We start from the raw sequence: 27,950 nt of genomic DNA, 5'->3' as shown, positions 1-27,950 counted from the left end.
GTAGACTGTTAAAAGCCCGTCAGCCCAAATCCCCCTCCTAAAAAAACTGAGGGCAATTAAAAGATGAAAATCCATTCACTTACTCATCAGAAGGGTATGAAAATTACCCCACAAGTAGATCTTGGCTGCAAAACATATGAAGTAGAAGGAACTCTCCACATTGCATATTGCTCCAAGTGTTTTACCTTGAATATTATAACTAGTAGCTCTTCAATGTCTGGTAAGTAACATATCATCAATCAACACCAGCAATGAAAGTCAAGTATGAAAAGGCACTGAAACATGCTGCATTTATAAGAAGCCGAGCAACCATCCATCATGTGTCTCTGACTCTTGGAGGAGCAGCAACAACAAACTGGGGTTCAGCAGGAGGGGAAACAGGAAGAAATTTTGAAAGAAACAATACCTATACCCACAGGCTACTGGAAGAACACGGATTTTCTTAAAACATTCACTAAAAAAGATGGCCATGCCTCGACTTTAAAATCACCTAATCTTTACATAGTAGAGTTTGTTTACGAAAGATTATGAAAGACAAAATAATGTAAAATATGCTAAAGGCAGTCTCTTTCTAAAACTTAAGCTAATCATCAATATGAAACATGCATTATTTCTAATACAGCATAATGTACAACAATTCCCATAAAGACATACTGTTTGAGTTACAAAAGTGTTTCTCTTCTCAGAAATTTCATTCTAACCCTGGCCAACACCTATAATTTACACGTTACTATACAAACCACAGGTAGGAGCCTGACCTATTATAGGTAAGACTTGTATCATTGATGTACACTTAAATTAATACAGAAAATGCAATGGTCTGTAATCTAGTTTTATACCATTTCTGAATTGTGAACTAGAAAAGTGCTATGAAACACATTCTACTTAGAGATTAAGGGGGCAAATATTTCATCATCAACATTTTAAGCTGCAAATCTGTGTTTAAAAGACATTTCAAAGCAACGAAATAGACCATGACTTCATTTGTATTTACTGAGTTCACTTTTCAAATTCACTGAAAAACATGACTGAGAAATGTCCCATCATTTCTACCGGGAAAAAAAAATGCAACCACCATTCAGTTCTCAGTGAGTATATTAGAACATATCCATGCTTTATCCATTACCCCAAACCCTTACAATATGCAATCCATAGTACACCAGAGAAGTTGAAGATGAACTTCTTTAAGAAGAGAATCAAAGGAATTTATGGGGCCAGTTCTACATCTGGTGAGACTATTTGGCATAAGACCAGACACCCAGAGTTCTTACTTGCAACAACAGTACACAATCACAGAAGTAGATGCTAGAGGAGATGGTTGAACTTGGGCCAGGAGAGATAATAGAGACAGAGAACAAAAGAGAAACACCTAAATCAAAAGGTCTATTGCCAATTTGTCTTTCACTATAAAAGAGGGATAGTTCGTGTGTAAAAACATTCATGAACCAGAAAATCAAAAGGTAATTTTGCTCCCAGATTTGGGGATAGAAAAGAGTGAAGACAAAAGATTTTTGATAGAGAAAAAGAAAAAACAACAAGAACTACTTCCTTTTCAAAGAGTCTGAAAATTCCTTTAGACAAATAGAAAACAGGCAGTAAGACCTATCACTGTTTCAGAATGAGTTAAAGAAAAAAAAAAAATATATGGATGCAACCAAGATTCCCACAAACATGTATAAGAAATGAAAAGTCCGTGATTTTCATGATGAACACATAGCACTCAGCATGAGCCATTCAAAGTCAAAGGCAAAAGCTTATTATTTAACTGATTTTTCTTAATGCTTTCTTCTTTGAAAATTAACTGTATCATAATACTTCAAAGTATTCATTTTTATTTAAACCAGAATAGAAAGATAGCTAATGCAGTTATTTCCTAAACTACCCATAGCACAATGGTTTTCTACTAAAAGGTGTGAATGTCCTCAGTGCTGAGAATGGCCCCATAAAATTGTGCAAATGAAAGCTATTGCCTTTTTGACATTTTATCCAGTGCTGTACCTTAAATAAAAAGATGGGGATTGGAAATAAAGAGCCACATCCTGGAATGCAAACTGTTGTCTGGTAATATACATACATTTATAAAAGAAAAATGACAGACATTAGAACATTCAGTGAGAAATTTTAAGGACAATTTGATTTGTCCATCAGTTATAACATCTTTCTCATTAGAATCTATGCAGTTATATATTATCTTTTAAAGATAAATATAAGAATCTTTTGGAACTAAACAGGAAGGTATGTTATTTTCATTGTATGGCAAATTACTTATAAAATTTTATGAAAAAAATGAAAAAGCTGCAGAATTACTTTGCTCTTACCTTAGATTTGAAAACATTATGGAATATCAGAGTGAGAGTTTTTTTTTCCCCTCTACTTAGTTCTGGAATTTTTTCCAGAAGTACTTAGAAAAAAACAATAGTTCTTAAACTTTGTAGTCTCAGGACCTCTCCTTTAATTATTAAAAAGTATTGAGAAAGAAGAAAGCTTTTGTTTATATGGATTAGGTATACCTATGTTTACTGTGTTAGAAATTAATGCTGAGAAAATTTAAAATATTTGTTATGTAAATCTAACCATAACAACTTATTACATATTAAGATATATATTTTAAAAACAGAGTGGAAAGAGTGACATTGTTTTGCAGTTTGCAAATCTCTTTTGTGTCTGACTTAATAGAAAAGCCAAAAAATTGTTTTGGTTAAAGTATATCAGCAAAATCATTCTCACACAGATATGTGTGAGGAAAAGGAAGAGTATTTTAATAATCTTTTCAGGTAATTGTGGATAGTATTCTTTATTAGTAGTCCAAAACTTGATAATTAGTAGTTTTTAAATAATAGATGCCAAATAGAATCTGAAACCATAGCAATGAAAGCTGTATGCTCTGCTATATTAAAATCTCTTGCACTATCTTAAACTTCAATAGATTTTTTTAGCCTAAGTATGGTTTTGTAATATCAGGCATTGCCATGTGGAAAATACTGATTTACTGGAGATTTGCCAAATATTACCACATTCCACTATTCAATATTTTAAAAATTCTATTGAGTATGTTTAATACTTCTGATCTTATCAGAAAAGTCTTTGAGTATTAGGAAGCAGCTAAGTTCATGGGAGCAGGTAAGTTTTTCCCAATTCTAATTTTCACTGGCAATAAACACGATTAGTCCTTTTCCTCAAGATGACAATTCAATCATTTATTAAAAAACTACCCAATACTCAACTTTGAATAGCCATAGTTTATCTGTCAGTTAGGCTCTCAAATAAACAGTGTTCCTGAAGAAAGTGGCTAGTTCATCCAGAAATTCAAACAAGTGCTCAAGGACTCTTCCCCAGGACAACTGTTATAATTCAGTAAGCAGCAGAAAAGCTTTATGTATATTTTCCACTTCTTCCTATTCAATTCAGTCGTCATTCATGTCTGACTCTTTGCGACCGCATGGACTCAGCACACCAGGCTGTGCACCCTCAGCACACCTGTCCATCACCAACTCCCGGAGTTTGCTCAAACTCATGTCCATTGTGTCGGTGATGCCATCCAACCATCTCATCCTCTGTTGTCCCCTTCTTCTCCCACCTTCAATCTTTCCCAGCATCAGGGTCTTTTCCAATAAGTCAGTCTTTGCATCAGGTGGGCGAAATATTGGAGTTTCAACTTCAGCATCAGTCCTTCCAATGAATATTCAGGACTGATTTCCTTTAGGATTGACTGGTTTGAGTTCCTTGCAGTCCAAGGGACTCTCAAGAGTCTTCTCCAACACCACAGTTCAAGAGCATCAATTCTTTGGGGCTCAGCTTTCCTTATAGTCCAACTCTCACACCATACATGACTACTGGAAAAACCATAGCTTTGACTAGATGGACCTTTGTTGGCAAAGTAATGTCTCTGCTTTTTAATATTCTGCCTAGGTTGATCAAAGCTTTTCTTCCAAGGAGCAAACATCTTTTAATTTCATGGCTGCACCATCTGCAGTAATTTTGGAGCCCAAGAAAATAAAATAGCCCACTGTTTTCTTTGTTTTCCCATCTATTTGCCATGAAGTGATGGGACCAGATGCCATGACCTTTGTTTTTTGAATGTTGAATTTTAAGCCACTTTTTCACTCTCCTCTTTTACTTTCATCAAGAGGCTCTTTAGATCCTCTTCACTTTCTGCCATATGGGTGGTATTATCTGCATATCTGAGGTTATTGATATTTCTCCCGGCAATCTTGATTCCAGTTTGTGCTTCATCCAGCCCAGCATTTCTCATGATGTACTCTGCATATAAGTTAAATAAGCAGTGTGACAATACACAGCCTTGACATACTCCTTTCCCAATTTGGAACCAGTCTGTTGTTCCATGTCCAGTTCTAACTGTTGCTTCTTGACCTGCGTACAGATTTTTCAGGAAGCAGTTAAGGTGGTCTAGTAGAATATTTAAGAATTTTCCACAGTTTGTTGTGATCCACACAGTCAAAGGCTTTGGCGTAATCAATAAAGCAAAGTAGATGTTTTACTGGAATTCTCTTGCTTTTTCTATGATCCAACAAATGTTGGGAATTTGATCTCTGGTTCCTCTGCCTTTTCTAAATCCAGCTTGAACATCTGGAAGTTCACAGTTCATGTACTGTTGAAGCCTGGCTGGGAGAATTTTGAGCATTACCTTGTTAGTGTGTGAGATGAGTGCAATTGTGCGGTAGTTTGAGCATTCTTTGGCATTGCCTTTCTTTGGGTTTGGGATGAAAACTGACCTTTTCCAGTCCTGTGGCCACTGCTGAGTTTTCCAAATTAGCTGCCATATTGAGTGCATCATGTTCACAGCATCATCTTTTAGGATTTGAAATAGCTCAACTGGGATTCCATCACCTCCACTAGCTTTGTTCGTAGTGATGCTTCCTAAGGCACACTTGACTTCACATATTGAAAAGGTATGTGCTCAGAGATTGAGATTGACAGAATTAGTTTTTACTGCTTCATCAAGAATATTAAGTGAAACGTGTGTGTGTGTGTTTAATGTGGGTGTATGGCAATGAAGAATACAATAAATACCACCATATATTGGTGCCATGACCTTGATCACTGCTAAGATGACAGCAGTTTTACTATTGTCTTTGTGCAATTAGTACTAATATAAATAGTGGAAAAGGCAAGTAATGTTTTAATATTACCATGAAAACTGTTCTGACTCACAGATCCCCTGAAAGCTACCCTCAAACAACCCTCAAAGGATCACAATTTTAGAACCACTGAGACAGATAAACAAACCTTCAGCCACATTCTTCTAGGATCCTCAATGTGGTCTCCGTATTGACTTTCTAGGTAAGGGACACTCCAACAAGAAACTCAACCACAAGGAAAATGCAAGTTTAGTAACAGTTTTATCTCAGTCAGACCCTCAAAATAACCCAAAAAACTCCTTCAAAATCTCAAGGAGCTCCTGCTTTTTTGTGTTTTCCTCTCCATCTCAGATGTGTTTATGGAGAACCGGTTTCAAATGGTGCAAATCAAGGCACTGGATGGGAAAGAGAGGACGAGAAACAGGGAATGTAGAGGGAATACACAGAGGTGATGGAGATGCTGCCCTTAGGAGTTACTGTACAAGGCTATTTAATATCTCAAATATTTTATTAAGTAAAAAAGTCAATCAAATTACTTCGGTGGTCACCTTACAGTCTACTAATCTCTGATTAGAATAGGTGGAAACATTTATTGTATCCAGTTCATACGCAATCACTTTCTAGTTAATGGAGTCCATTATGGTTAAATTTTGAGTGCCTAAGAAGCTGAATATGGGAAAGTCATTTTGTATCCTTGTAATCAAGCACAGCATGTATTATAGCTATCTTTAGAAAACAGAAGAAGCTCTAAGGAAATTTCTTCATATCATATTTAGGAACAATTAATCCCCACTAGACTATTTGATACTATATACTGCTAATACCATCATTCCAGAGATTCACATTAAACATTTACTATATGTGGAGGGGGGAAAACTGTCTATATGGAATTTCTCTTTACTCTGTTGAAATATTGTGAATGTCTATTTGACCCAGTCTGAAGCCTGGCTATACCCAAACAGGTCTTTGGGTTGATTTTCATGCCAAATCCACCCACTGTATAGTATTTCAGTTATCTTTGCTTCATTGCACGCTGGAAAAAATGTGTGCAGAATCTTGAGCAAACTGCTATAACAGGATTTGTAACATTTGTGATGTGGATTACATTTTAAAGCGGTTTCAAAGGTAAAGTATACAGGAGAATGACTGTGAAATCAAATGATGAGAAACATTCATGATTCTACAAGTAAATTCTATGGAAAATTAAATTGATGAATACTAAATTATAAAAATAATATTCCAAATTGTTTCCTAATTATATAGAGAAAATATTATAATATCTGCAAGGAAGAATATTTTGCATATCTAAGTTTAAGCAGAAGTCTTGAAAGCTAAGGGTTATGCTTTCTGATATTAAACAACTTTTGTGACATAAATAGCAACTTACCAAAGAACTTTAGAGAAAAACTTCCTTTATAAATTATATTAAATATAATCAACTTTTTTATTCCCAGAATTCTTTATGTTTATCTAACTGACAGATCAGAAAAAGTTCTCCATGTCACTTCAAGATTTTTTTTTTTTTTTTTTACCCTATAGCCTTTTTACAGGAGAAGGCAATGGCACCCCACTCCAGTACTTTTGCCTGGAAAATCCCATGGATGGAGTAGCCTGGTAGGCTCAGTCCATGCGGTCGCTGAGGGTCAGACACGACTGAGTGACTTCACTTTCATGCATTGGAGAAGGAAATGGCAACCCACTCCAGTGTTCTTGCCTGGAGAATCCCAGGGACGGGGGTGCCTGGTAGGCTGCCGTCTATGGGGTCGCACAGAGTCCGACACGACTGAAGTGACTTAGTAGCAGCAGCCTTTTTACATACATCAGGAAAAGTAGAGGGAATAATATCACTTTTCAATCAACTTAAAGTTTTTCTTAAAGTAGTTATCCATTTCCAAACAATTCGAAACTTTAGAATTATTCCTCATTTTTCCTTTCAATCTGTAAATGAAAATGAAGTCTAGGTGTCTTTTTTCCTACCCTACCATATAATTTGACAATGAAACTACTTAAAGCACTTCAAATATATTTAGCATACTGAGCAACATCTCATATTATATATATATACATAAAAACATATTAAGCACAGTTTCATTTTTTTCTTTATACTTGACACTTATTCTAATTAGATATAAACTGCTTCACAGGAATCTTTAGATATTTGGGTCTTCGTCTCTCCTCTTCGTGGCACTGAATCTTTATTCTAACAGATCATTTCTTCAACTATTCTCTAAAGGGCTCACATTGAAATGTATTCAACAAGGACTACCACAAGGTTGTAGGTGGTTGATCGGGAAGATTCCCCTGCATAAGGAAATGGCAAGCCCCTTCAGTATCATTGCCGGGAGAATCCCATGGACAGAGGAGCCTGGCAGGCTACAGACCATGGGTCACAAGAGTCAGACACGACTGAGCACATAACCACAAGCACAATAACCTCTAGAGTCTTTCTCAAAAGGATTCTACAGATAGTTCCCCAATAATGGCATAATCAGAAACTTGGACTAGTGGAAGTATAGTGTGCAAGGAGTAATCCGAAGCAGAGTCAGAGTCATGATAAACCAAATTAAGAAGACCAGGTTTTGGCATGAGGATAATGGAAACTATCAAAGGATTATAAGTATTGTTACATAATACTTTAAAATATTTCACTGTTATCAGTGATAACTATCACTCAGTTGGACTTTATAGGAATTATATAAGTTATAATCCCTATTGCCCAAGAAATATATTATTGAAGACCTTCATATTCCTGCTGTTAAAGATTGGGTTATCCTAGAGCAGCCAATGGTAACCTACTCCAGTATTCTTGCCTGGAGAATCCCATGGACAGGGAGCCTGGCAGGCTACAGTCCACGGGGTCTCCAAGAGTCGGACACAGCTGAGAGACTGAGTGACAACACAGCAGCCATAGGACAGGGGTCTGCTCTATTATATATATTATACACTAGATGTATATGTATTATATAATAGAGATATATTAGAACCACCTATATCTAATGTGTTAAAATGTATGCGCACATATGTTAGAACCAATTCTAGGCTTAACATCTGCTGAAGATAACTCTAGACTCCACAGTCAATTAGATTCATACGAAGCTCTACTTAAAATTTTGCAGCCAAGACCCCCAGATCAGTCAACAATGAACAACGTCCAAACAATAAATATTTATGGAAAGTCTGCTGAACACGGGATTAGTCCTCTCCAAGGATTTGCAATGAACAATCACAAACCAGACATGGAATCTTGGAACTGAGTCAAAACTAGCAAGAGACTTAAGGAGTCAAGAAATGAGGCTGAGCTAACAAGAACTTTTGCCTTTTTACTATCAGTGGCTATCTTCAGGATTAAATTTTCTAAATATAATCAATTTTCTTCCATTTGCCAATCAGTTGAGAAATAATGAAGGATTTGCTGTGTGTCAGGCATATATTTGCTAGGTGAAAGAAACACAGAGGAAAAAATTAGACCCAATTCCTGCCCACTCAAGCTCAAAAACTAATGGGGAAGGCAGACAAGAGAGAAATTGTAAATGTGATTAGCACAATGGAGTATTGAGGGAATGTACATCAATAGTACCTAATCATTCGGGAAAAGAAAGAATCCTGGTTTTAATCAAACTAATCAAATTCTCCAAAACACTGAATAATATTAACACAAATAATGATCACATCACAGTTAGTTCATTGTGTATAATTCTCTGAAACTGGCTGTTTCCAATTTTCCTCTAAATTTCATTATTTTGCATAAAAATGCTTGAGGGTGAGAATTGCTTTGAACTGTCTCTTAGGCTCTCCTGTTCAAAAATGCAAGACTGAGAATTCCTAGCATGCCATTTTGACCACCCAGTCCTGCAAATATCTCCCTGACTGATTAGAGTTCAGATCTGACACCAAAAATCTTCCAGACTATCTGTCTTTCTCGGTTCTAAAGAAAAACCATTAGACCAAATTCTTGGTTTTCTCTCTTTCCAACTCTTCACATTTGCGAATTTGCTTTACTCATGAATAATGCAGACTCGGTCAAGTATTATATCTTCTCTGGTAAGAACTTTCCTAACTCTTCATCACAAACAGGATTATTCCCGGATGACAATTACAACAGTAAGTTATTACTCAGAACATCATGTGAACTCAGTTAAATGAGGTGATGTAAACTACATGAAGTAAATTGAAATTAACAAAAAGGAAGGAAAAATGTCTTGAGGAAATGAAACTAAAAGAACAAGTAATTTGCCAAAGACACTAAACTGTATAATGGTTCAAAGGTATTGGTTATAAGTTGAGCACCAGTTTCTAAATTATTTAACCTAATTGTACTAAAAGAAAAAAAAAAAAAGCCTGTCTGGGTATCCAATCAATAGGGGAATTTTAAAATCATCTGATGAAGTTGCCTGAAGCAGAGTGGAGAAGAAAGTTACTTATTTACTTTCCCTACCTCAGCAATACACTTGGAGCCAAATCATTCCAACATGTGTACCAGAGTCTCATTTTAGATTTTTTTTTTTTTTGATGCATACTATTTTTAAAGTCTTTGTTGAATTTGTTACAATATCACTTCTGTTTTATGCTTTGGATTTTGGGCCACAAGGCATGTGGGATCTTATCTCCCCTACCAAGGATCAAACCTGCATCCCTTGCATTGGAACACAAAGTCTCAACCACTCAACTACCAGGGAAGTTCCCTAGATTCTTCTTATACGCATACAATAAAATCTTTGTCATTCTTCGGCTATTTCATTTAATTATCTGACACTCAATCATTTTTCATATTTTTCTTAAGCATTTTGTTTTCCCCATTCTTATATCATCTCTTATTTAATAAAATATTTTTGGGAGGGGGTAAGGAAGTAAGCTAGAAATAATTTTGGAACATAGTAAGTATTAAGTTTTGTCCACATTTCATTTCTTTACATTTTTATTTAATCTTATTGCTAAATTCAGACAGACAGGAGAATTCTGTTCCAAAAGAAAGGAACATTTTCTCTTTCCAAGATACTAGAGCCAAAAATGGTGACTAGAGATGATACCTGGTGCAGAACCAGCACTGACCTCTGTTGTCCCTTCACAACAAGAGCAATCTCCCCACCAGGCTGTCCTACACGGAAGTTTAGGCCGAGGTTGTCATCAGTCACCTCCCTTCTTGTTGTTCAGTCGCTAAGTTGTGTCTGACTCTTCGTAGCACGCCAGGCTTCCCTGTCCTTCTCTATCTCCTGGAGTTTGCTCAAATTCATGTCCACTGAGTCACCTCCCTTAGTGCCTGCCTATTTCCCAAGTCTGATTCTTCAGCTATTCTGACAATTCTGTGAATTAACCAACATCCTTTCAGTAAAATTCTTTCTGCTTTAAACCAGCCAGAGTTGGTTTCTATTTCTAGCCACAAAGTGCCCTGAATAAAGCAAGGAGATTTATTGGACTCTGAGACCATTACATTAGTGTACTATTTCCTGGATGGTGCCCTAAATTTATAACTTACACATATTTCTCAGGAACCAAGAGAAACTGGTAAAATAGAATTGGACTCATTATACTGGATAGATGGCTCTCATTCTAACACCAGACTTCAGGTCATCATAGGAATTCCACTTAATAACCCTGAAGTTTAAAAAAATAGTAATGAAAGAGGTATTTTTTTGAGCTATTGGTCTTCCCTGGTGGCTCAGATGGTAAAGAATCTGTCTGCAATGCAGGAGACCTGGGTTTGACCCCTGGGTTGGGAAGATCCCCTGGAGAAGGGAAAGGCTACCTACTCCAGGATCCTTGCCTGGAGAATCTCACGGACAGAGGAGCCTGGTGGGCTACAGTTCATGGGGTCACAAAGCGTCAGACACGACTGAGTGACTAACACTTTCACTTTCTTTCAAACTATTATATACCTGGGTTGAATTAGACACTTTTCTGGAATTGGAAACCGTTCAGTCCAAATTCACTGGCTCTTCCATAAGTAAGCTGATACCAAAAGAAGACTTAGGTCTTTGGTACTCTGATTAATTTTCCTCATTTCATCTATTATTTAGTAATATAACCTGAGAGAATTTATTCCTCCACCAAAGAATTCAATTTTAAATTAGTTTTACATACCGTGGGGCTTCCCTGGTGACTGAGATGGTAAAGAATCTGTCTGTAATGCAGGAGATGTGGGTTCAATCCCAGGATCAGGAAAATCACCTGGAGAAGGGAATGGCAACCCACTCCAGTATTCTTGCCTGGAGAATCCCATGGACAGAGGAGCCTGGAGGGCTACATGGGGTTGCAAAGAACAGGACACAACTGAGCGACTAACACTTTCACTTCACTTTACGTAAGCTAGGAAATCTTGATACAAAATACTAAAATTATTGTCCTATTGCAGTTAGAAATACACTCAGCTGTGAATAGCAGAAAATCCTATCATGAGGTTTGACTAAGAAACAGTGTATTTGATACATTAACAAGGAGTCTAGACTAGCCCTTCTCAGCAATGCCATCAGCAACTCAGAAACCTTCCAACTCTCTGCGCCTCCATTTCTAGCAGGTGGTTTTTCCTCCTGATGGTCATTGTTGCAAGATGTCTTGGACATCTAAATGTCACTTTTATGTTCAAAGCAGAAAGAACACACGGGGGTTAAGGCAAATCCTTCTCCCAGGAAAAAATTAGTTTTTTCATCTGAAAAAATCAAACTCTCTCCTGAGGAACTTCTGACTTCCTATTATTGCACAGAGCTATGCTCCTGATCTAGAAAACTTGGAAGTTCAATAGTTGCTTTCTAGCTCCATGGTACAAGGAGGTAAAGGATGAAGTAGTTCAAATGAGGACTAAATGAATCAGCACAAATTTACAGTATCAGCCATGTCTCATGACCTAGTTTTGATTGAGCAGATTCAGTGATTCTAAGGCCTTCATGGAAATACGATGAAATCTTTGGTTTGCGTTATTACTTAGTCCACAAGTATATTAAGTAGAGATTCGTCCTGATTTTAAAGTACACATCATTCACATTTCTCTTTAGCTAATAGTCTATTTTATTTGGGCAACTGTCTGCATTACTTATCTAGTGCTGAATAACACATTACAGCAAAAGGTAGCAGCTCACAACAGCTAACACATATTGTCTCACTGTTTCTGTGAGTCGGGAATCTGGGTGTGGCTTCATAGGATATCTTTTGTGCTAGGCCTCTCAAAAGGCCACAGTCAGTGTTTGTCAGCAGGGGATGCAGTCTCATCTAAAGCAAAGGTGGTCCCCAATCTTTTTGGCACGGGGGCCAATTTTGTGGAAGACAATTTTTCCACGGACCAGAGGTGGGAAGGGTGGTTTCAGGATGATTCAAGTGCATTCCATTCATTGTGCACTTTATTTCTAATCTGATGCTGCCGTTGATCTGACCACAGATACCAATCCATGGACTGGAGGTTGGGGACCCCTGCTCTAATGGATCAACTGGGGGAAGTTGGCTTTAAGTTCATTCACGGCATTTTTGATCAAATCAGTTTCTCTCTGGTTACAGCAAAGACCTCCTTTGGTTCCCTGCCACGTGGCCTTTCCTTAAAGTGTCACTGACAGCAGGTATCTAGCTTCTCTAAGAGGAAGGTAGAAAGAAAAGGAGAGCAAGACAGAAACCACAGCTTCTTCACAACCTCATCTCAGCTGTGATATCTCATATCCTTTTCCACATTCTGTGTACTGGAAGATGGGCACCAGATCCAACCCACATTCAAGGTAAGAGAATTGCACAAAGGCATGACACCAGGAGAGCTGGAGATGACCGAGTGACTAAGCACACACACACATGAAACCAGGAGGCAGGATTCATTGAAGAGGCAGTTTAGAGGTTACCAACATTACGTACATCGTCTATGTAAATAGGCAACTGATTGGATGTTATTATGAGACTTGTTCTCTAATCTGAGTAACTCATATAACTTGATTATATCTTGGAAACACTGAGAAGAATTTGGTATTACAGTTGGAAACTAGTTTAAGGAAAATATTTTCTTAAATTCTAAGCGTAAATTTCGATTAAATAATTCTTTGGAAAGCTACTAACCAGATTCACCTTAGACCCTCTTCTAATTCCTAAACTACATAAAAGATTGGATTCTTTATTATGTTAATTTGTGAATTCATTTAGAAATGTTATTACTATCAATAATGTCTTATATTTTATATTTTCAAGTTTGGTATTTCGATGTTGGGCAAAACTAATACAATATTGTAAAGTTTAAAAATAAAATAAAATTTAAATAAAATAAAATAAAAAGTGCTATTGATTTGAGATGTCTGTGCTGCTGTGGTACTTAGTCGCCTGTGGTGGCTGACTCTTTATCACTCTAGGGATTATAGCCCACAAGGCTCCTCTGTCCATGGGATTGTCCAGACAAGAATACTGGAGTAGGTTGCCATTTCTTTCTCCAGGGCATCTTCTGGATCCAGGAATCAAGCCCACAGCTCTTATGTCTCCTGTATTGACAGTTTCTTTACCACTAGCAACACCTGTATTAAATAACTTTGCTCAGTTTTATAAATTCTAAGTTTCTTCATTGATTTTGTTTGTTTGTTTTTAAAGGTCCCATCATCTGTAAATAAATGAGACTTGTTGCTCCCCTTTGATTCTTATGCACCCAATTTATTTTTCTTATTCTCTTGCATTAACTAAGATTTTCAGTATTATGTCAAACATTTGTAGCAATTGGGAAAAATCACTTTTCTTTTCTCCATTTTTAAAGGTTATATAACTACAGCTTTTTCAATGGTTATGACTATTGCTGGAGGTTATATACTTTAATAGAACATCTGGTATTGAAATATAATTTTCTTTGGGAAAAAATATATTCAATTATTATGTATGTTTTAAATGTTATTAGAGGTAATTGAGTTTTGAAGCTTTTTATGTAAGATAGAAATTACCTGTTCCTTGAGTTAAGTAGAATGCATATTTAAAACAAGTTGGTATTGGAGCTATTTGGGGCAAATTGGTATTTGATTATATTTTAATTTCTTCCCTGATAAATATCATATCCAAGTTTTTTTTTATCTAATTCTGTAACAATTTTGTATTATATATAGCTCCAAAAGTTCATTAATTTAATCTCAGTTTTCAAATTTTTAGCCATTCTGTTGTTCATGATAAACTCATAATACTTTGATCTCTATATTATATGAGGTTATCTGCAGGTCTTTTAAAACTATCTTTTTGTTATTGATCTCTAATTTTATGCTTTTGCCTCTATAAAATTTGAGTTTTCATTTATAAATATTCATGTACATGCAAAAAGAATGTGTATCCTATGCTTCAGAGTATAAAATTCTGTTTACATCTACCAATTTAGTTTACTAATCCTAAGGTTTTTTCCCTCAAATAATCTAAATCCTTCCTTTTTTCACTTTTGTCTTCTTGATCAGTTTTTCTTCTCAGACATCTGTTAACAACACTAATTACAGTTGTGGATCTACCTACTTTATACTCATAACGTCTTTTTTCATAATACAAGTATTCATGCAAGTATTCATTCATAATACAAGTATTTTTCCATCATTTACATTTTAATCTTTATTTTTGTAATATAAATAACATTTATATTTTTACTTATATTATTTAACAGCTTAAATTGCATTTTATCTGTTACTTAAATTGATCAGTTTTCCATATTTTTAACTATTTATTTTCAATTTTTCTGTTTCTTTTCATCTTAAATTTATCCTGTAGACAATGTATTGTGGCATCTTATTTCCACTGAGTGTCTCACTGATTGGGTGTGCATGTTTAATTTCTTTACATTTACTTTAATTACTGTCATGATTTACTTCTATTTAATTTTTCATGTAATTATCCTTTATTCTTATTTAATTTTTTCCTCACCTTCTGCCTTTCTTTGACTAGATCAATTTTTTCTATCTGGCCTGAAAATTAAAATTCAACCTCTATATTTTTGTTGCTAATGTATTAAACTTTATACTTTACTTTCTTAGAGCCCATTAATATCTATTTCTTCCCCTTGAACAAAAGGACCTCGGTTTTCCATCAAAATCTCCCTATCTCTCCTTGTTCCTTACTTCTCACCATATATTAGTATGATCTACAACTTTTACTTAGATTATTATAAAACTATACCATACAATGTAGTAACCCACAAACCACAGATGATGATTCAAATATAAATTCCTTAAAATTAAATACAATTTAAAGCTCAGGGTTTTTTGCCACATTAGCCACACTTTACATAATAATAGCTATATATGGCTAAGGACTATCAGATTGGACAGCAAAAATAGAACATTTCCATCAAAAATAAAGGTCTACTGGATAGCTCTGTTATAGATATATACAAATAATTATACACACTTTTTGCCATTATTTCTTTCTTTTGAAACCATGTGTTTTCTCTGCATAGGACTTTCTGTAGAATGTTTTCTATAGAGTTAATGTTTTATATGACTTGTACGTATATCTCAGAATGCTTTTAATCAATCTCATGTTTAAATGATAATTTACTTGTATATGCAAGTTTAAATGAGATTATTTTCCTTCAGTATTTTAAAAATATTACTTTAACATTCTACAGTTGCCATTGAGATTTTTGATGTTAATTAATTTATAGAAAGAAGTTTTTTCTAGACACTTTTAGAATTTGTCTTTGATGTTTTAAATGAAACGCCTTGTGCCAAGATTTGGGGTTTCCCTTATCGATGTTGGCTCTTGCTCTATGGGCCCTTTTGATCTGGTTCTTCTGTCTTTAATTCTTAGCCATTATTCCAACAACAAGAATGCTGGGCTCCATTCAGTTTATCTAATAGATCAAAGTGGACCTTTCTATCTTCTTTCTATATTTTACTTATTCTTGGATATTTTCCATCTCTCTATCCCTTTATTGCAACTTCTAGGAAAATTCTGTAGCTAGGTCCTTGATCTCACTGATTCATCCTTTGGCTACATCAATTCTTCTGTTATGTAGTTTATTCCTATCTTTATTTGATTCTTCACTGATTTCCCTGATCCATATTTGTAGTATTTTGCCCTTCTTGCTGAAGATAGCCATTGATTTTTAATCCTTGCTTTATCTGGGCCATTAATTCAGCTTGCTCTGATAAGAGTCTTCAGTATCTATTTTTCTTTTCAGAGGTAATACACCTCAAAAAAAGAATTAGTATACCTCCTCAATTACCTTTAATTTTTTTAAAAACCTTTTTTCTTTCCTCTTCCTATGAACTTAAATTCTGCTAGGACTACTGATTACCTTATCTGGGAGCACTTAATTGGAGCAGAGAGTAAAACTTAGACCTAGCACATATTCCTCTCCTGGTACCTTTGGGAGGTTATGGAAATGACTTAGAGAGAAGAACCTCTATTATTGCACATTTGGAAGCCTCTGTGTCTACTCCAGAGCTTCCCTGGTGGCTCAGTGGTAGAGAATCCACCTGCCAAAGCAGAAGACTCTTGTTCAATCCCTGGGTCAGGAGGATCCCCTGGAGAAGGAAATGGCAACTACTCCAGTATACTTGCCTGGGAAATCCCATGGACAGAGGAGACTGGTGGGCTACTGTCCATGGGGTCACAAGAGTTGGACACCACTTAGTGACTAAATAACAACAGCACATCTACTCCAAGCCTCAATCCTGCCTTTCACTGAACTCCCATTTCTTTTGCCCAGACACTGCTGTTCCTAGAGTCCAGTTCCCTCTGTTGTAATTATCTTGTGCATTAAACAAGGAAAGGGTACCAGCCTCCCCACTTGAGATGGTAACGATCCGGGTTCCCGCCCCACCCTTTCACTGTTATCTGGCTCCTCCACCGGTGCTGGCACGGGGCTGCGGCGTCCCCTCACTACAGCGCAATGGAGAACACAATGATGCAGCCAGGGCGATGCTGGCTGAAGAGACGAGGTTAGAAAGCTCCTGCTCACAGCAGCCCCTAGCTCGCAGCATCTGGTTCTCTTCAGGTCAGGACAGCTGCTCACCTCCCGGAGAACGCCCCTGACACCCTTGGTGATCACTAGAGCTCACTGCGGTTGCTATCGCCCTCCGTGTTGCTGGTGTAGCGTTTCCAGGTTGAGCTTACACAGGCCGGTCTCCTGTGCTAGTTTGCCGTCTTGTCCACAGGTCTGTTTCTTGATCAAAGTTTATACTCTGACCTGATTCAGACATGGCCATAGGACCAAATAAACAAAGAACAAGTGATTCCTTCATGTGAAAACTTTCCAGGAACACTTGGCAGAAAAATTCTATATCCCATTTCTATTGAAAACTGGACCAGGGAAAAACCTCACTTGGGGGGAGAAAAAGAAAAGCCTAAAATGGCTTATCCATTCCTAGCTTCTGTTACTTCAGATTTTGAAAGCAAAATTATTTATATTTTTTCTAAAAATATAAATATAGAATATTGTTAGTTCCTCAAAATAAGCTTATACTCTTACAATCAAAATGGTAGAAATAAATAATTGTTGATGAAAGACATAATAACCACTAAATTATCAGCAACATTTTATACTTTTATTAATCAGTTTCAACTGTTTTTTGGGGCTTTCCTAGTGGTTCAGACAGTAAAGAATCTGCCTGCAATGTAGGAGACCCGGGTTCAATCTCTGGGTCAGGAAGATCCCCTGGAGAAGGGAATGGCAACCCACTTCAGTGTTCTTGCCTGAAAAATACCATGGACAGATGAGCCTGGCAGGCCATAGTCCATGAGGTCACAGAGAGTCAGACACTACTGAGTGACTGACACTTTTGTTTTTTCACTTTTCAACTGTTTTTTTATGTGCCAGGCATTTCCAAGTTTATTATCTTCTCTGTTTTTGGTAGTCACCTTGAAAAGCATCCTTAAAGAAAGTTGAAAAGAAGTGGTGACTGGTCCCCAGGTAGTAAATGTTGGAACCGAGGTTGAAATCCAGGTGGAATTCTGTTTTTAACTACCTAACTTGCATTTATGTTGTTTAAATGACATTAAGGCTACACATCAGAAGATAAGGGTAATTACTCAGGAAATATTTACATCTGTCAAAAAGCTGTCTTGGATGTACACCTGGAAACCATGTACTTTGGTTTGATGTTTTATTCATTTTCTTTCTTTACAGTTTTTTTATTTACATATTATTTCAGAAACATATTGCTGGCCTCTCTGGGGGTAAACATGTGGTAGTTTCAGGATGAAGTCATACAAATGGAGCACCTGGGCTCTGCAGTCCCCCCCATGTGGGCATTATTTAGAGAGTCTCCCCTTAAGCAATAAGAGACTTTTCTACAGCTTAGGGTTTGGAACAGGGGCTAGGAAAAGCCTATAGGGAGTAGCTTTTAAATGAATTATTTAAGCAAAATTTAACTGAATTTAGATTGCATTTTTTCTTAAACCAGTTTCCAGATATTATATTAGATTCTTCTCTGTATTATCAAGTATAAGTGAAAGTTGCTCAGTCATGTCTGACTCTTTGTGACCCCATAGACTATACAGTCCATGGAATTCTCTAGGCTAGAATACTGGAGTGGGTAGCCTTTCCCTTCTCCAGGGAATCTTCCCAACCCAGGGATCGAACCCAGGTCTCCTGGATTGCAGGCAGACTGTTTACCAGCTGAGCCACCAGGGAAGCTCAAGAATACTGGAGTGGGTAGCCTATCCCTTCTCCAGCGGATCTTCCCAACCCAGGAATCGAACCGGGGTCACCTGCATTGCAGATGGATTCTTTACCAACTGAGCTATCAGGTAAGCAAAGCCAAGTGTAAGTCTCATAACAACACTGAATGATCCAAATCAGAAAAATTCACAGTTACATGCTTTGTATGGTCAGATATTTAGGTCAGAGATTTTTTTCCCCCACTTCAATAAATTATACCTTAAAAAGAGGGGGTCACCTTAAAGAATCAGTCACCTTAGAGGATGCCATTACAATTACTTTATTATGAACAAAAAATATAGTTTATGGCAAAAAGTTCTACTGTAATGACCCCTATCACTGCTAGTTTGGGATGCTTACAGAAGCCATCTTCAGAACCTGTAAAATATTCTGAACATACATAATCATTATTCTTACAGATATACGACCAGTTACAAGTGAATATTGTAAATATACATTTAAAAGATGAATGAAAAGAATAATTCAATGTTATATGAACAACCACCTACAGTGTAGGATAAAAATTTCTAATGGCAACATCATATATAATTCAAAAGTTGTGTTTAGTCACTAAGTCCTATCCAACTCTTTGTACCCCATGGACTATAGGCCACCAGACTCCTCTCTCCATGGAATTTCCCAGGAAAGAAAACTGGAGAGAGTTACTATTTCCTTCTCCAGGAGATCTTCCCTACCCAGGGGTCAAACCCACGTCTCCTGCATTGCAGGTGGATTCTCTACCACTGAGCCACCTAAGAAGCCCAATTCAAAAGTAGTGCTTCTCAAAAATATATGGAATATGACAGGGAAAATGAGATCCAAGTGGGCCTAACAAGTTGCTCTGGTGATGATGAAGACCCACCTGTTTGAAGATACATGTGACAAATTGAGCAAAATTGTTTTACAAAAAAATTAGCAGTGGAAAGAATCTTGCTCAGTTACTGTGTAATAATGGTAGTTTAAATGTGTAGATTCATTTTGATATTTGGCAAAACGAATACAATTTTGTAAAGTTTAAAAATAAAATTTAAAATAAATAAATAAATAAATGTGTAGATAGTACCAAATTTAAGAAATGTCATTGTTGTTGTTCGGTGGCCCAGTTGCATCCAACTGTTTGCGACCCCATGGACAGAAGCACTCCAGGCCTCTCTGTCCCTCACCATTTCCCGAAGTTTGCCCAAGTTCATGTCCACAATGCAGAAGACTTAAATACTTTTAGTTACTTAGTTGATTATTTTACCTATATCCCCAAATATTCATATGTTCAAGAATGGGAAAAGATTTAAGAATCTTCTAACAATGCTTTCTATTCAAGGGCAACTAATTTTGGGGCATCTGCATTAGATCTCCAAAGCTCTGCCATATACCAAGTTGTGGAGCTCAGCCCAGCAAAATGAACCACCACACCGTCTAGAAGCAGCCATGACTCTGAAAGATCATGAAGAAAGTGTAAACACAGCCAGGTGTAGGACATTTCTGCAGGTTTCCAGTACACTCTTTTGCTTGATTCACTCTCCTGAACAAATGATATTAATAATGGAGCTATAAATAGAAGTTATTGGATTTAAATAAATTAAGGGAGAATAAATATTCAAGCAATGACCATCCAAAATATGTTGTTGATTCTCAATAAGTATATAATTTCCTCAGGAGCAAAAAAAAAGACCAGTAGACAAGGAGAATCTTCCCACTTACTCACAATAAGAAAATATAGATTAGAGGGCTTAGTAGGAAATCTCCCTTCTACGTCAAAGTTAGCAATGAACTGAGCAAAGATGAAATTCAAATCGTTGTGACCTACAACATTCCTCAAGTCCCCTGCATTGTGGACATGAACTTGGGCAAATTTGGGGAAATGGTGAGGGAGAGACCTGGAGGGCTTCAATCCATGGGGTCACAAAGAGTCAGACACGACTGGGTGACTGAACAACAGCATTTCTCAAAAACAAGAGTGATGATCCAATTTATACAAAGAAGCTTCATGTCAAAGGCATCATAAAAACGGCCTGCTACTTCCCCGGTGGCTCAGTGGTAAAGAATCTGCCTGCCAAGCAGGAGACATGGGTTTGATCCCTGATCCAGAAGATCCAACATGCCATGGGACAAACCCATGCATCACAACTACTAGCCTGTGCTCTAGAACCCAGGCGCTGCAACTACTGGGCCCACGTGCCGCGATTACTGAGCCCCAGCATCCCAGATCCCATGTTCCACAAGAGAAGCCACAGCAATGAGAAGCCCGAGGACTGCAACTGGAGAACAGCCCCCACTTGCGACAATTAGAGAAAGCCCATGTGCAGCAATGAAGATCCGGCACAGCCAAAAATAAATAAATAAAAATTTTAAAAAAGGAAAACTGCCTGATAATACATAATGGTCAATGAAGGAAAGCCAAAAACCAGCTCATCCAACCCCACTGAACCTTTCCAAGATTTTTTCTGCAAGAAAGCTGATCTTAACAGACCAGGGATTCTTAACCTTAGCAGTGTTGACATTTAGGATCCAGTGCCCTGTAGGATATTTTAGCTTCATCACTTGCCCCTACTTGCTACATACCACTAGCATCTCCTCCCTAGTTGTAACAACCCAGAACAGCTCCAGATACTGCCAGCCATTACCCTGCAAGGACATCTCCCCCAGCTGAAGACAACTGACCGAGGCATTGTATGCTCAGTATTAGAATATCAGTAATGGCTGCTACTATGTTTTCTGGATAATTAATTGTAAATAAGCAAAGTATGTAGGAGATGAGGGAGGAAACGCTTGGCATTAATAACATCTGGAGCAAAATGAAGGTGAGAGAGGCAACTATAGATTCCTTTCACTTGTCCTTTCTCCACTACGGTCTTATAAATCCTGCAGCAGAAAGAGAACCGGAGTCAGCTTCAGTTATAAGCAGAAAACGAGTTCACCCCCAACTTTGTGTACACCTGGACCCTGGCAAGTTTCCTGCATCTGGCCTCGATGTTTCTGGATGGCTGCGTCCTCAATGTGACCAAGAGCGTTGGAGCCCACTGTGGAAGCAGGGTTGGGCTGCCCTTCCGTCCATCTGTTCTGCTAACCATGAATTCATGTTCCCTCCCTCAAAGGTGTTCTGTCAAACATCCCTAAATAGCAAATGTCACAGCTACATCCACCCTTTCTTCGGATACACGCCAAGGTGATTAAAGCCGCCTTCTGTGACTGTGTGCTTCTCAAACACTTCACACTTAACCCCAGTCGTAAGAACACTACCCCGCTTAGGAAGGGAAACTGAGACGAGTCCTGGGGTTAGGGCTCAGAGACTTCCTCTCTGGGCGTTATAAAGACAGTCGATGTCATATGAACTTTACCAGCTCCGCTTGCCTTTTCTTTTCCAGGTTCACAAAACGGAAAGCTGTTTAATTAACTTACTGTGTTTGAGGTCTCCTTTCCCTATGGCGTAGTTCCTCTTGCTTTTGGTCTCTGCTCCCCGGTTGGGTGAGGTTGATCCAGTGGCTTCTGTAGGCTTCATGCTGGGAGGGACTTGTGCCTGCATTCTGGTGAGGGGAGAGGAGTTTCTCCCCTCTGACGGGCAGGGCCGTGTGAGGCAGTTTTTTGCGGGGTGTCCATGAGAAGCCTGTCTGCTGATGACTGGGTTTGTATTCTTGTCCTGCTTGTTGTTTGGGTGAGGCATCCTGCGCTGGGTGCTGCAGGCAGTTGGGTGGTGCCAGGATATAGCTGGAGACCTTGGTGGGAGTTCTTGCTGATTAATATTCCCTTAAGTCTGGAGCTCTCTGGCGGTCTAGCGTCCTGGACTTAGCACTCCCACCCCAGAGGCTCAGGCCAGACTCGAGTTTTGCGTGCATCCAAGTATTTCCTTTCGGGTGGTCAGACTCCTGCAAGCTCTCAGCTGGGGCTCTGGAAGACCCTCTGCCCCTGAAGATGTACTCGTGCTGTGTCTGTAGAGAGGGATGTACTCCACTTCCACCTACTCCTCCGCCATCTTGTTTCCCCCTGCAGAAGGCTATTTAATTAAAATCAAGTGGTCTGAGTTAACCTCCCACTTCTCTCTCCATCTGTGGAGTATCTGTTTCCAGATATGCTCAGGCCGTTCCAATTTTTCTGGGCTGACATTGGTCTGGTTCACCCTGCAGCGGTATCAAACACACAGAAGCAGACGCATTTCCAAAGATGGTTATCTCTTTGCTGGGAGAGGCCTGACCTCTCCCCAGAGCTCCATTTTCAGAGGATTTCTGTTCTACGCCTTTTGTCTCTTTTCACTAGTGAAAACATACCTAAGAAAATACCAGGTCCTTTATGTATGCTCCCTAACTTTTCCTGAAAAATCACTGATGTTAAGTTTGCAAATTACAGACTTGCAGGCTAGCTAGGGTGAAGGCTTATTTTAGCTCTGACAACAGGTGTGACTTCTTTTCCCTCTTGCCTCTCTTCCCTTTTTAAGCAGAGAACATGTCTGATTGCAAGCTCCTTGAAGCAAGCTCCTTGTCTCTCTTTCTGCAACGTACTGTTCACTGTCATGAACGCAAATAGGAATGCGGTATGAATTTCTTGGGTTGAACTGAATTTTGTTTCTAAAGGGAAGTTGGCTGTGTCCCAGAGATGCCTTCCTGCAATTGACTCAGATGCTGACTACTCAGTCACTGATTACCATTATGCTGAGGGCTGCTGAGTAGGTTGGTAGCTTTCTGGAGTGGACACCTGTCTCTCACAGGCAGGGCTGAGTCACCAGATAATTTCACAGACTGAGCGGGCCCTGAGATATCCACTCAGAGCCACGACCAACCTGAGCAGGATTCTTTCTGGAAATTTAGTAGCGAAGAGGGTAAGTTCCAAGATTTTCTTCCTAGTGTTCCAATGCCCCTTGGTCTTCCAGGGTTCTCCAGCCCCTTCTGTGATTTGTTGAAGGTTTATTAGGCTTCCTGCTGAAAAATGTTGCATCATTTTTCAGATGGTTAGAAAGCGACAGGAACAGCAAGAGCTGCCTTTCCCAGTGAACTTAATCTGCAACGACTACAGAGATTGGCTGAAGATCCAGCACCTGCTACACTAGGAAGACACAGCTGCTCTGCGTCCAGTCTCACCCTAAATAATTACATCTCCGAAATTCTGCTGTACTTAAAAGCATTTAAAGATTTCTTGTGTTTATGTCTTCTCTTGTTAACTTGGCCTCTAAGCATCCCTCCACTTCTGTTTTGATGTATCAACCTCATCGCTTGTATGAACATTACGTATGCTTTCAGCCATTAAACCCATTATTACAAACCCACACAAAGATCCTACACGATAGGAATTATGCCTATTTCAAGCAGATACAACACATACAGGCTTTCAAATGATTTTTAAAATATGCAAGCCAGATAGAAAAGCAATTCAGGGGCTAGAATTTTACAATCAAGTGAACATGAATATGCTAAACCTCCAAGTGCCAACACTCTGCAAGACATTTCCATTAATTTTTTAAAAATAGATAAACCAAACTCTTTGCCTGAAGACCTCTAATGCTGATTCTGTACAGCTCCCATAATGTTGCTTTGATTCAACTCTCCTATCATTTCCCAAATTGGCCAGCAAGAGATGTGTCCATTCATCAGATGCCAAAAGCAGCAAGTGTTATGGGAATTACAGCCACAGGTCTTACACACTGCTGTGGGAGCATAAACTATACAAAGCCCTTGGGGAAAAAAAATTACCATTACCTAATAAAGTGATGATGCACACACTCTGTGACTCCAACCTTCTACTTCTGGGTATATTTCTTTGAGAAAGTCCCCCGTGTGCACCACGACACACATCCAAAATGTTCACAGCAGTTTTATTTTTAACAGCAAAACCCAGAAAACAACACAAACAGCCATTGACAGGGAAAAGATAATCCCTGTATATGGTGTTTTCTTCGTGTTTTCAAAGAAATCTCTGTCCAGTCCTGTACTTGTGCCAACAGATTTGACCGCTGCCTGACCCAAAGGCCTGCTTGAGCCTTCTATGACTCATCCTAGATCTTGCAGAGAACTGGACCAGGTTTTACACCCACTCAAAAGCCATCAGGCCACGATAATGCTCCATACCAAGAGATGCTGCTGCATTCCCTGCTGTACTCAATCAAAAAATGCCTTTCAGAATCCTATGTTGTTTGGAATGAGCTTCAGAAAGACTAAATTGATGCCAGAATAATGCTGCTCTAAAAATTAAATTCAGACTCAACGTACATTTTTCTTCATCCTGGATTGTTCTTCAACATCTGTTATATTTATTTAATTGAGTATTGCATAGCAGCATAAATAAGTACACTATAGAACCTATACTGATAGAGCTTATCTTACAAATATAATACTATGTTGCTTAAGGACACACACATATATATACAGATATGAATATACATATATTTTTCTTTCCCTGAGTATTCCCAGTCCCTTTGCTGGATCCCTCAGGTTGGGAAGTCTGAGGTGGGGCTAAAGATTTTATTTTATTGGGCTCCAAAATCACTGCAGATGGTGACTGCAGCCATGAAATGAAAAGATGCCTGTTCCTTGGGAGAAAAGCTACAACAAACCTAGACTGTGTATTAAAAAGCAGAAACATCACTTTGTCAACAAAGGTCCATATAGTCAAAGCTATGGTTTTTCCAATAGTCATGTATGGATGTGAGAGTTGGACCATAAAGAAGGCTGAGCACAAAAGAATTGATGCTTTCGAACTGTGGTGCTGGAGAAGACTCTGGAGAGTCCTTTGGACAGTAAGGGCAGCAAACCAGTCCATCCTAAAGGAAATCAACCCTGAATATTCAATGGAAGGACTGATGCTGAAGCTTCAATACTTTGGCCACCTGATGCGAAGAACTGACTCATTGGAAAAGATTCTGATGCTCGGGAAGATTGAAGGAAGGAGGAGAAGTGGATGACAAAGAATGAGACAGTTGGATGGCATCACCAACTCAATGGACATGATTTTGAGCAAATTCCAGGGGATAGTGAAGGACAGGGAAGCCTGGCCTGTTGCAGTCCATGGAGTCACAGAGTCGCACACAACTTAGCAACAACAACATCTGTGTATGTGTATACAAAAGATTTATTTGTGTGAGCATTTTTGTGTGTCTGTGTGTATATATATACAAAAGAATGATTGACACAAAATAAAGAGTGAGCAGTAGTTAGCCCGCAGCTTTTCCAGTCATCTCAGCCCAGAGACCAGACATGTGAGTGAACGGGCTATCTAGACTATTCCAGTTTCAGATTTCTCCATATAAAACCAGGATGCTAATTACTGTAGCATTACTATTAAGATAAAATAACATGTGTACAGTTCCTAGCATAATGCTTTGAACACATAGCTACTTGAGAAGCAATAGGCAAACAGCAGCATGAGAGGCCAAAGACTGAGATGGCTACAGGGCATCTCATACACAAGGACTTGGTTTTCAAGCTGTGGTCAGTCTGATTACCTGGATCAAAAACACCTGTGATGCCTTTAACAATACACGTGTGGACCTCATTGCAAACCTACAGAATTATCACCTCTATAGTTGGAGCAAAGCACTCTGCATTTTAACAAATTTTCCAGGTGATTCCTCAGTAGTAAAAGATTAAGAACCACAAGTTTAGAGATTCAAATTCAGTTGTGGGGGATTTCCCTGGCGATCCAGTGGTTAAGAGTCCACGTTTCCAACGCAGAGGGCATGGGTTTAATCCCCAGTTGGGGAACTAAGATCCTCCATGCCCTGCAGTGCAGCCAAAAATCTTAAACAAAAAAATAAATTCAGTGGTTGATGAGGTATCCTGAGGGAGGATATAAAAAGATCAGGAACGAGGGCAATGCAAGCTGCCTCTTTAATGATGACCAGGAGTACATAAAATACGAGTATCTGAAATTTTAATTAGTAATAATTAATTATACATACCACTTATTAATCAAGGTGGTAGATATAATATGCACATTATATTATTTCCAGTAAAATTTCTGAGTGGGTTACTACTCCTCTTCTTACAGAGAGGGGCAATGAAGCTCACAGCTGTTGACTGTCCAAGGACCAATATCTTAGAAGTAGAAGTGGCAGGATCTCAAACCAGGGCTGACCCACTCTTTCTATAAAGGTATAAGCCATCAGATCATATTGTTGCTGTGAGGAATGAAACAAGGTTATATCTACAGTTATGTATGTCCTAAGGGCCCAAAGCACTATTAATACATTCTGGACAAGAGGTGCCAGCAGGGAATATTTCCTTGCTAGAACTGTCCTTCTTTAGAAGTATAATCATTGAATAAAGCCACACTTGATTTTCTGTAGGCTACAACTACAGGGGACTAAAACTAATCGGATGTTTACATGAAAATTGAAACTCATATTTAATAACTCCCTGTGTGTGCTCCCCACAGATCAAGATCATCCCCAAGAAAAAGAAATGCAAAAAGGGAAAATGGGTGTCTGAGAAGGCCTTACAAATAGCTGAGAAAAGAAAGGAAGCTAAAGGAAAAGGAGAAAAGGAAAGATATGCCCATTTGAATGCAGAGTTACAAAGAATAGCAAGGAGAGATAAGAAAGCTTTCCTCAGTGATCAGTGGAAAGAAATAGAGAAAAATAGAATGGGAAAGACTAGAGCTCTCTTCAAGAAAATTAGAGATACCAAGGGAACATTTCATGCAAAGATGAGCACAGTAAAGGACAGAAATGGTATGGACCTAACAGAAGCACAAGATACTAAGAAGAGCTGACAAGAATACACAGAAGAACTGTACAAAAAAGATCTTCATGACCCAGATAATCGCAATGGTGTGATCACTCACCTAAAGCCAGACATCCTGGAATGTGAAGTCAAGTGGGCCTTAGGAAGCATCACTACGAACAAAGCTAGTGGAAGTGATACAATTCCAGCTGAGCTATTTCAAGTCCTGAAAGATGATGCTGTGAAAGTGCTGAAGTCAATATGCCAGCAAATTCGGAAAACTCAGCAGTGGCCACAGGACTGGAAAAGTCAGTTTTCATTCCAATCCCAAAGAAAGGCAATGCCAAAAATATTCAAACTACTACACAATTGCACTCATCTCACACGCTAGCAAAGTAATGCTCAAAATTCTCCAAGTGAGGCTTCAACAGTATATAAACCAAGAACTTCCAGATGTTCAAGCTGGATTTTAAAAAGGTAGAGGAATCAGAGATCAAATTGCCAACATCTGCTGGATCATCAAAAAAGCAAGAATAAAGCTCCAGAAAAATATTTACTTCTGCTTTATTGTCTATGCCAAAGTATTTGTGTGAATCACAACAAACTGTGGAAAATTCTTAAAGAGATGGGAAC

General features: G+C 38.3%; 2 long non-coding RNA genes across 8 annotated transcripts in view; one reads left to right on the top strand and one right to left on the bottom strand.

Moving 5' to 3' along the window:
- The window catches only part of LOC147343603 (uncharacterized), a 131,126-nt gene extending 108,916 nt beyond the window's left edge, over positions 1-22,210 (bottom strand). For all 6 annotated transcript variants that reach the window (XR_015156161.1, XR_015156163.1, XR_015156162.1 and 3 more), the window contains exon 1: positions 22,072-22,210. This is a non-coding gene — a long non-coding RNA (uncharacterized LOC147343603). The remainder of the gene's footprint in view (positions 1-22,071) is intronic.
- Positions 22,158-24,508, top strand: LOC147343602 (uncharacterized). Of its 2 annotated transcripts, none has more exons than XR_015156157.1 (3): positions 22,158-22,294; positions 23,102-23,482; positions 23,609-24,508. It is a non-coding gene; the product is annotated as an uncharacterized LOC147343602 (long non-coding RNA). The 2 variants fall into 2 exon arrangements; XR_015156158.1 differs by having other exon boundaries at positions 22,279-22,294; positions 23,105-23,482.
- The last annotated feature ends 3,442 nt before the right edge of the window (positions 24,509-27,950 follow it).

The sequence above is a fragment of the Bos grunniens genome, chromosome 27 (assembly GCF_055505025.1).
Source record: "Bos grunniens cultivar Pamir isolate PY7600 chromosome 27, Bosgru_T2T1.0, whole genome shotgun sequence".
Lineage (NCBI taxonomy): Eukaryota > Metazoa > Chordata > Mammalia > Artiodactyla > Bovidae > Bos > Bos grunniens.
The sequence above is the reverse complement of the archived record's forward strand: the minus strand, read 5'-3'. Positions and strand labels throughout refer to the sequence as shown.